General features: G+C 33.1%; 1 protein-coding gene across 11 annotated transcripts in view; it reads left to right on the plus strand.

Moving 5' to 3' along the window:
* Nucleotides 1-8,575, plus strand: part of LOC145263135 (zinc finger CCCH domain-containing protein 10-like) — a 714,599-nt gene extending 706,024 nt beyond the window's left edge. For all 11 annotated transcript variants that reach the window (XM_080120101.1, XM_080120100.1, XM_080120093.1 and 8 more), the window contains one exon: nt 8,175-8,575. The gene's annotated coding sequence lies outside the window, so the exon portion shown is untranslated. The remainder of the gene's footprint in view (nt 1-8,174) is intronic.
* The last annotated feature ends 1,918 nt before the right edge of the window (nt 8,576-10,493 follow it).

The raw sequence follows: 10,493 nt of genomic DNA on the forward strand, positions 1-10,493 counted from the left end.
TGACTGGCCAACAATATTTATTTTGATAACCCCGTTCAACAGCAGACGTCCTAACTGTAATCTCAGAACCTATATACCAGTCACTGTAGAAAACGGGGGAGGCTAGAGCGTTAGATCTAGATATATATAATGCTTTTGACACGGTATGGCATGAAGGTATTCTCAGGAAAAGTAGATCATACGGTATCACTGGAGTAATACGAGACATAATTAAATCCTTCTTAGATAAGAGAAAAATCCAGGTTGTCCTCGACGGTCGTACACCTAAACAATACAATATAAATGTGGGACTGCCTCAGGGGTTCATCCTGGGACGTATCTTATTCCTAATATTCATAAATTACCTCCCTGACAAATTGCCTGTGAGATGGGTATATATATTCTGACGACACCAACAAATGAACACATATCTAAATGAACACATATCTAAATAAATAGCAGAATCACTAGAGGATGACCTCCGATCTGTAGTGGAATGGGGACATAAATGTATGGTCACATTCAAATCTGACAAGACAAAACACGTTTCCTGCAATAATTGCGAGACACCTTCTCTACCACCAGCAATGGCTAATGACTTTATCGGAAAGTACATCCTATAAACTCCTCGGCCTAAGGCTCTCAGGAAACATGAGTTGGAACAATTACATCGAGAGTACCGCAAGGACTGCTGCGAAAAGTTAGGTTCTCTCTACCGTACTAGAATGGTATTAACGCCCGAAAGTATTCTATACCTCCATAAGTCCACCATTCGCCCATGTATAGAGTATTGTTGTCACATTTGGGTTGCTGCATCTACCACTAGGCTCTTCATCGTACACAAGGTTTAAAAGAGAGTTGCCAATCTGATTGTTCCTGAACTGTCATCTAAACTTAAGCACCTGTCCCATCGACGAAATGTGGCATCCTACTGCCTTTTCTCCAAGTACTTTAACGCTCTGACGAACTGCAAACACTTATGCCCCCTCGACGTAAAGACCCCCACAAACCTGACAAGCAGCTAAATCCCACCTCTTCACAGTGGAGTTCCCTAGATGTAAGAGGGCTTTATACTCCAGTAGTTTCTTCCCCAGCTAATCTTGTGAATTCCCTACCGGATCCTGCTTCCCCAACTGTACTGGCATGCAGAAGTGCAAGTGCAACATGAATCGACATCTTGCTGCCAAACTCCCTACACAATTGCCCTGATTCCCATGTCCCTGATAGTAGCCCCCTACAACAAAGTGGCAATGTGCCTAGTTTGGGGTATAAATGTTATAAAAAATATTTTTCGTGTATATACACACACACACACACACATATATATATATATATATATATATATATATATATATATATATATATATATATATATCAATTTAGACCTACAAACATTAGTGTTGCGTGCTTACCTAAAATCTGTGTAGAGTAACAATTCCTTCCTGTAATATATATATATATATATATGTATAATTTTTACTGACATTTATAGGTGCATGTATATATATATATATATATGCATATATAAGCGTACATATATATGTGTATATATATGCATATATAAGCGTACATATATATATGTGTATATATATATATATATATATATATATATAGTTTTGAAAATAATAAGCGGAAGTTTCTCAAGAGCTCATTCGGCTATCATCTCATCAGGAGAAAATCGATAGCGTACAAAATAATATTATGTCAAGAATAAAGAGTTATAATAGGGAACTTACTGAATGCGCCAAAGTCTCTTCAACTATATTTGAATAGGTTGAATTATTTGCATGGGGCTCTTAAGGTCACTATGGAAAGTGAGAAGGACAATTCGCTTCCTTTCTTTGATGTTCTTGTCGAACGTTCGGGGGGGGGGCTTTCTCACTACAATTTATAGAAAGCCGACATTTACTTGCCTATATGTGAACTGGGTGTCTTTTTTACCAAAATCACCTAAGGACGGCCTAATTAATACTTTGGTACATAAAGCCCTTATGATTTGTTCGCCTAACAGATTAGATGTTGAACTCGAAAAGATCAGGGAAATATTCATCAATGATAGTTATCCTGTTGACCTTATTGATGACTGTATTTTCCAAAAGGTTGCGGAATTTAAATCCCCTACAAATTTTGGACCCTTAAGAGGCCCGGTTTATTTAAAATTACCGTGGATTGGGAAAAAGTGTAATAGCCTTTCCAAACAGATTGGCAAAAGTATTAACGACTATTTTTATTCTGTGTCTTTGCGTTTGGTATATACTACGAGACTTGCATTTCCGTCTTTTCGCAAGGATAGTTTGCGTTACATCTAAAATAGCAATATTGTATATCAATTTAAATGCCAGTGTGATACGGATTATGTTAAGCGAACATCCTTGCATCATTTGACTCGTATAAACCAGCATGTTCCATCGAAGATCAGACAAGGGAGGATGGGGTCTGGTGGTCTGGTCTTCCTCCTTCTGCAGCCTTGGACTCTGCTATTGGCCAGCATTTGGTTGACAACCCGTGCTGTGCCGATAGATATAAAATAGAATGGTTCGATGTGCTACATAAAGCGGACTCCAGAAACCATTTAAAGATTGGAGTCTGTCTCTGTTGCGGTAAGTCAACCTTCTTTGTGCCGACAAGAGGAAACATCCAATGCACTGTTTCTCTTTGGGGAACTTTGAATCGTTTCTCCTTTTTCCCCCTCGTTTTGCCAATATTTTCATTGTTTTTTAAACCTTAATAAATTTATTTTAGTTTCCCCGTACTTTGGCACATTCAATAAGTTCCCCATTAGAACTCTTTATTTTCGACATAATATTATTTTGTACGCTATCGATTTTCTCCTGATGAGATAATAGCGAAAAGAAGCTCTTGAGAAACTTCCACTTATTATTTTCAAAACTATATATACATTTTGTACCTCCAAATATTTATTTCAATATATATATATATATATATATATATTACAATAATTATTATTTAGACCTACATACACTAGTGATATATGCTTACGCAATCATCAGTGTTGGTAACAGTGACTGCGCGTCATAAATATATGCATATATTTTCATATATAATTATTATATATACATTTTTAATTAATTATATATGTATATATCTATATATCTGTAAAAGTCAAATTGCCACTGTGTGTGTCTGTGTTTGTACATTTATCGAACAAAATAATCGGTCAATTTTCAGTCAAAAGACTTGAGATTTACATAAGTGGTACTGAGATGTGAGAAAACAATTTAATTCGTTTTCGGCCAGAAATTCGCCTGTCAAGGGTAAAAATTCAACGATTTGAAGTTTGAAAACAGACCAAAGCTGGGCTGAACTGCTAGTATATTTGTAAAACGATTGTTAATTAAAACCCATATACACTAGTGGTTCATACTCCTGCAATCATCAATTAAGGGTTCAAATTTCTGCGTCTGATGTAAAATTACTGAACGCAAAAAACAATATTGCAAAGCAAATCCTAGGAAAATCATTGATTACATAGAAAAATGCGAGCCTGAAAAGTAATATGATTAAGATTGGACTTAGAAATCTAAAGGGGATAGTTGGAAAAGAAAAATACAAGATATACTTATAAATCTCTAACACGTATGTGGTTCTTAATATCTTACAAAGCTTTATACTGCATGTCAGGCATAACAAACTATGATATGAACGCCCAGTCCACATCGTTAATACGGTATAAAAGAAGTGCGAGTTTTTTTTTTTCTTTTTTTTTTTTTGTAATTACTATCCGGTTTTTAATTCTATTCTGCTTCTCTTCTTTTGCTATGGCACATATGAGCTGTTACTTTTCAACATTTATATTTGAAATCTTAATATATTTTTGTATTTTGAATTAACCCTGACAAGTGTCCAGAGTTTAGCATATTATTTACAAAACTATGCTACTAATTTTCCATTGCATAGGGGTTGGGATATTTTCACATCAACCTGTCATACATTTGCTCACAAAACAAATAAGAAGACATTAAGACTATGTTTAATTTTGACAAAACTAACTATTGTTTTATCAAGTGTTACTCGAATCATATAAAAGAATCATATCGACCGAAGATTCCTGGCCAGGATCAAGCAAATATACATAAAATGGTTTATTTGTAATCGATCGAAAACATTAATAAGGTCCGCCATAAAGTAACCAGTTTTTTTTCGTTTTCTGATTCATGGCTTTTTTGTGAACCTTCTATTTAAAAGAGCGGAATTCAATGTAATTTTGGCTGAAAAAGATTCTTAAGTTTCGCTGAAAATGTTTACTTCGCTTCTGCTTATTTTTGCCATGTGTACGTTTAGTATTGCTACGCAAAACTAGTGTTTGTGGCTGTATAAAAAAGCTCAATCACTTTCTTTTTATGTCATTATATAATTATAGTATTATTAATGTATTAGTTACGCCTACATTGATCTTGCTTATTTTCTCTGATTTTAGTATTTGTATTTATACCCTGAATTACTGTTAATGTTATTCGGTTAATTGATTTATTTTTAAACCATTATACATTAATCATAAATGATACAAACAGTAATTGCAAATAATATCCTGGAGTTACATTTTTTTCTTATCCTATGCTAACTTACAATAAAACAAATATTTCAGGCAAGTATACGTTTACACAAAACAATTAGCGAAATGTGCTTGTGTCCGACAATTATGCTTTTAAAACGTTTAGTAAAATTTTGCTTAACATGCCAAAACATTATTTAGATATGTTTAATTGTTTTTTTTTCTTGGAGTATGTTTAGTAAATATTGCATTTTCTAATACAGTTACCAATTTTGTTTAGTTTATTGTATAGTATGAAATTAAATCGTGTAATTGTAATAAGTGTTTGTTTATACGGTACTAGTGCAGAGAGTGATCCGGACGTAAATAATAACGTTATTATTTTAAAAAGCCATTCTTAACATGGAAAGGGGAGGGTGTGTTCTGTCTATTCTATACTTCAACCTTACAATTGAATAAAAAATAACATATCATCAACTTTAATTAAACTTGGAAATATGATTTAAAAAATAGCGCTGATCACTCTCTGCACTAGCACCGTTTATATATACTTATCTGTAAAATGTGAAATCTTATTATGTAAAGAAAAAATGGTAGCACTCACATTAAATCAATAATGTAAGACACCTACTCTATTTTAGATAATCAAAAATGTGTTGCTCATTACAGATTACGTTGTGTAAGGAATAGAAGAAAGTATAAATCCATAGTGTCGAAATATAAAAAATATAAGTAAGCGTATTTTCTGCAAAACACTCATGTATAATATATACATATATATATATGTGTGTGTGTGTATGCGCAAACATGCCGTTTATTCAAATAATTTAAGTACACAACATTATATATGAACAAAACCTGTAAATAAATATTTTGACCTTGTTAAAATTCAAATGTCTTCAAATGGACCTTTTCGAAATCTTATTTATAAAACTCACCATAACTGTCTGTCTGCCCTCTCCATATATTCACACTACATTTCTACCAGAGCTAAAAGTCGTAGAGGCGCGCTAGGGGTCTCAAATGATAGGATCTTTTTTCAACTGTTCTTTTTACGAGTATTTTGCCGGTAAAATAGTTTTAAGATATCAACAGTGGTCAAAAATTTTACAAAGACATACATTATGTCAAATATCTAAGTATATTTTTAACCGTTCATATACGTGACACTTTGGAACGATGGTACCGTCACCAGCTTTAAATGCTACATTTTTACTTTCGTTTTGATTCTAGGTGATGGCATTCAACTTTTTTTTAAAATGTTGCTTTGGAAATCACGACGCTATAATAATATATACGAAATATGGGCAAATTATAATATCATATTTAAGAGTATTTTATATGTTCGGGCAAAGCGGGATCCCCCTGCTGCTATATTACGAAACAAAAAAAAATAACAGCCATCGTAATGTGGGCGTGAACCCGATCGCAAAAAAAACAAATTATTCCCAGTGTATGTCCTAGCACATTGGACACGTCATGTTATGACGTTGCAGATTCATGTGGCCAATGCGTCTTAAAGGGAAAGAGGTTTACGCATGCTCAGATGGTGGAATACTAACGAATAAGACACTTTTATTAAATTTATCAGATTCTGCTGTCGTTAAGGTAGAAAAAGTGAATACTTTAATCCTATTTCTCGAACTTAAAATAAGTAAGTACACAATTAGCATACATAATATGTTTTGCATTTAAAGCTTAAAAAAATAGAAATTCGAGATTTTTTTTTTTGATTAATAAACCTCAATCTATATAAGATTGAAAACAAATGGAGTTTTTTTATGGATGCATTATTGAAACATAGAACTTTTGTGTAGCCTATTATACAATATCCCATCTTTTTGTATTAAATAATTAAATACATGCACACCTATAAAGTTCACAGTGCACTTTCATAGACGTAGATAATGTCGGTTTTAAATTAATGGCAATTGGAGTTAAAACCAGTATTTTTTATTAAATGATCGCAAATAATCACCCGAAACATTACAAGTACGAGTTTTTTTCAGAGATTATATTTTTCAAGAAATTGCGGATGGTGCGATTTCACCCCTCCCTCTTTAGGTAATTTACATCTTCATATTGTTCTTCTTCATTCGAATCAATATACAATTCTCGTTTAAAAGGTGGTTCCCTTGTAAAATTATACAGTAGAACCCCGGGATACAACATTGAAAATTAGTAACAAAATGCAGCTCCATATATAATACATGTATACATATAATAAATAACATTATAAATGGCACTTTAAATCGGGAGAAAAACATCGTTTTCCACATTGTAACATTAAAATACCGTATCCCGGGTTTCAACTGTATTCTAATAAATTTACGAAATTATTCAAGCACAGATACAGACCCACAAACAAACATACACGCGCATACACACACACACAAAATAACACAAAATCACAGACACATACACACCCATATATATATATATATATATATATATAATATATATATATATATATATATATATATTCCAGGTGAATACAATTCAGAGATAAAACATCCAACGAATTTAACGAGGTTTATACCAAGGCAGGACAATGTATACTTTATTAACCCTGAGTATCACTTTTTTGCAGGTCAGAATTTTTTTAATTTAGAAATTGCTATGAAACGCTGAGTCGTGAAATTGGGTACACTGAATAAGCATAACAGGCTATCTTATTTGCTGCTTGTTGTGAAATTTGAAAAAATATCTTAGAATTTTTGCTATTTTTTTCTATTTCCTGGTAATTTGTATTGTGTATCACATTGCAAGTATCTTAAAATGTAGATTTTCGTAATAAACATTACCCTTACCTCAAATTTCTATTCATATGAAATAACGCACAGTTACAATATTAACCAAAAGAAGAACGAATTTTGCATTATTTAGTTTACGGAAATGTTTATTTTCAACACAACACCCATGCTTCAAAATCACTTGGAATAGCCTTTTGTAAACTGATTATGTCAATCAACGGATATGAGATAATTTTATATTAGAGGATACTCCGAAAATTTTCCTTCAAGTTCATTCTTCGAAGAAAATTTAATACCTCCTTCATACACTGTCATATTTATTATGGACCAGAACTGCTCAATTGGGTTTATATCTGGAGAACAGGATGGCCATGTCATCAAACTTTCTCCAATATTGCTTAATTACGTAATAATGTCGTAGCCTAACAACCTTCCCTTTTTAAATTTTATTTTGAGCATTTTCTTATATTAAAAAAATACATTTTTTCTTCTTCTATTTAGGACCCAATCGTTATCAGTAGCACATAAGCCATATTACGTCGGCTGACGAGAATTTTTGTTTTTTGTTGACCAATTGCCCGGAACATTAGCATGTTCAATGTAGCGATTATGTAATATTATATTTTGCTTCTTTTTATTGAGCACTCTTAATAACCTTGTTTAAATTCATGAGTCTTCCTCTTGAACACCTTTAACTTTGTACATATATAATATATATGGTATATATATATATATATATATATATATATATATATATATATCTTCATATATATATACATATATATGTATGTGTTTCTCTGTGTGAGAGTGTGTGAATCTGTGTAAGTATGTGTGTGTACAGAAAATTGTAATCGGGAAATTTTCAAAGTTCTGTTTTCTGCATTTGTTTTATTGCTATTTTCATCTCTTTGTTCTCTGCCCATATTCAGGTTTCCACAAACTTCTGCTGAATATCTTGATTCAATCACCGCTGTATGGTAAATAGGTACACAAGCACAAACCAGCGGTTGCATCCAGCCACATTCTAGCAAAAAATTAACAGGATATACGAAATGTGGATAAAGAAAAAAATGTGAATGGAGAGCAACAGAAACGAACACTGGAATAAACGCTTGAGCCCACAGAAAAGGAGGGGTCGTTAAAAAAAATTTTAAAAAAACAGACAAAAGAAAAGAAAAAAATACACATCTATACAAAAAAAATGAATTGGATCTGCAGCATTATTCATCCTGATTACTGCTCTGGTGATATGAGCAGTCAATATATGGTAAGCAGACACTACAATTTATGTGTAACAATCTGAAAAAATAAAACTTCCTTTCAGAGTGTATATTTTTGTTTTCTTATTTTTTTCAAAGGACCGCTTTAAGACGATATTTTTATATTATCAATAAAAAATTATAGACGAAAAAAGAAAATAATTTAATTCACTGGAGACGGGACCTTGCTCATATTGCATGGATATTATAAAAATTATTCTTCATTGTGCCATGATCTCAAGATCAGAGGAGAGATGATCAGAGAGAAATTTGTCGTTTACGATCTTTGAAGTGTTACCGTAGTGGTAGTATCATCAGCATAAATGTCTACGAATGATATTCGAATGTAATTTGAGCATTGTTGATCTAGATCAGAAAGAGAGCTGTGCCCAAGATAGCCCTGTTAGGGACTACCGCATTATTACAGTGAACTTCTGATGTCTTTCCATCAGTTACTAGTCTTATACACCTATCAGAGAGAAATCATTTAATAAATGAAAAGACATATCCAGCTACGCTGTAGCTGGAGATCTTGTGGAGTAAACATTTATGGCATAACCTATCAAAGGCGTGGATATGTCACTGAGGAGGTTATTTTTGCTGAGGTGATTCATAGCTTTTTTTATTTAAGACATATTCTAGTTAATTACTCATGACGCATAGGATACTTTTGGTGTACGTTATATTTACATATTTGCATATCAGTACAGTCAGTGAAGAAAATACTAGAGTAGAAAGACAGGTGACATTTAGGGACCTTAACATTGAAGGACTCTGATTTTGTTGCCAAGCAGGTTTCCCCTAAGTTGTACATCGGGGGAGGGTGCGCAAGTACAATGAGTTCAACAGAACATGTCATTGAAATACAGGCAGAGAGATACAACATTGTGAAAATGGCATAGTGGTTGGAGGTTAGTTGGTAAAGCGAGACCAATTAGATTAGATCCATTTCTTTGGACCCTATCCAATAGAATGAGACAAACAGTAGATACACCAGCCTGCATGTGGTAACAATACTCTTTGCATAGGCGAATGGTGGCTTTGTGAAGGTATAGAATGCTATCAAGTGTGAGTATACTTCTAGCACGATCGATGTAAATCATATTTTTCAATGTCCTCAATGAATTTGTCCAAGTTAATCTTGCTTGTGGATGTTAACCCGATGAGTTTGAAGGAAGAATACTCATATAAGATGTTATTTGTCATGGATATATGTGGTTTAAAAAGCGTCTTGTAATTGTACTAGCATAAAATTTCATATCCATTCATGCCCCCATTCCACTACTGTCTGGATGCAATTAATAAGGAGTCTGATATTGTCTTAGATTTGTGTACATTTGTTTTTCCGTCGTGCATGTTATAGAGTTTTTTTATCATCAGCTAATATTCATATCTCGGTCAATATTATAAGGGATATCGTTAATGAATATCAGGAGTAATAGTAATCCAAGTTCGACCCCTGAAGTATTCTCGCATTGATGTAATGCTGGTGAAATTTATTACCATCAATGATTACCTAGATAGTTCTATAGTCCAAAAAGTATCTTATTATATTTAGTATTCGTCCAGTAATACCGAAGGATTTAATTCTTAATAGCTAACTTTATCTCTGACAAAATATTAAAATAAGAACGAATATTCATACTTTGCGTCTATTCAACAAGCACATTTAGCGATAAAATTCTATATCGAACTCTAACTGACAGGCAGAACGTAACCTGAGACATAGCTCTTCTAGAGCTGAGAAGGTTAAGTCATATCTCATCAACAGCTGGGCAGCCTGATCCATCCATAATAAACTGCTTCATAATTCGATCCAGGTCTATGACCAGACCATAGAAATGCCCACGCAACCTTTGTAAGGTTACAGAAAAGTCAACACAACTTGATGACATGTACAGTAGCATGCAATCTCAAGGAGATCTTATGGAAGTATAAACAGAGATAATATTTAACTATTCTAGTTATATCTTCAAAAAACTACCCTAT

Source organism: Euprymna scolopes, chromosome 38 (assembly GCF_053919585.1).
Source record: "Euprymna scolopes isolate OS-2025 chromosome 38, ASM5391958v1, whole genome shotgun sequence".
NCBI classification, from domain to species: Eukaryota; Metazoa; Mollusca; class Cephalopoda; order Sepiida; family Sepiolidae; genus Euprymna; species Euprymna scolopes.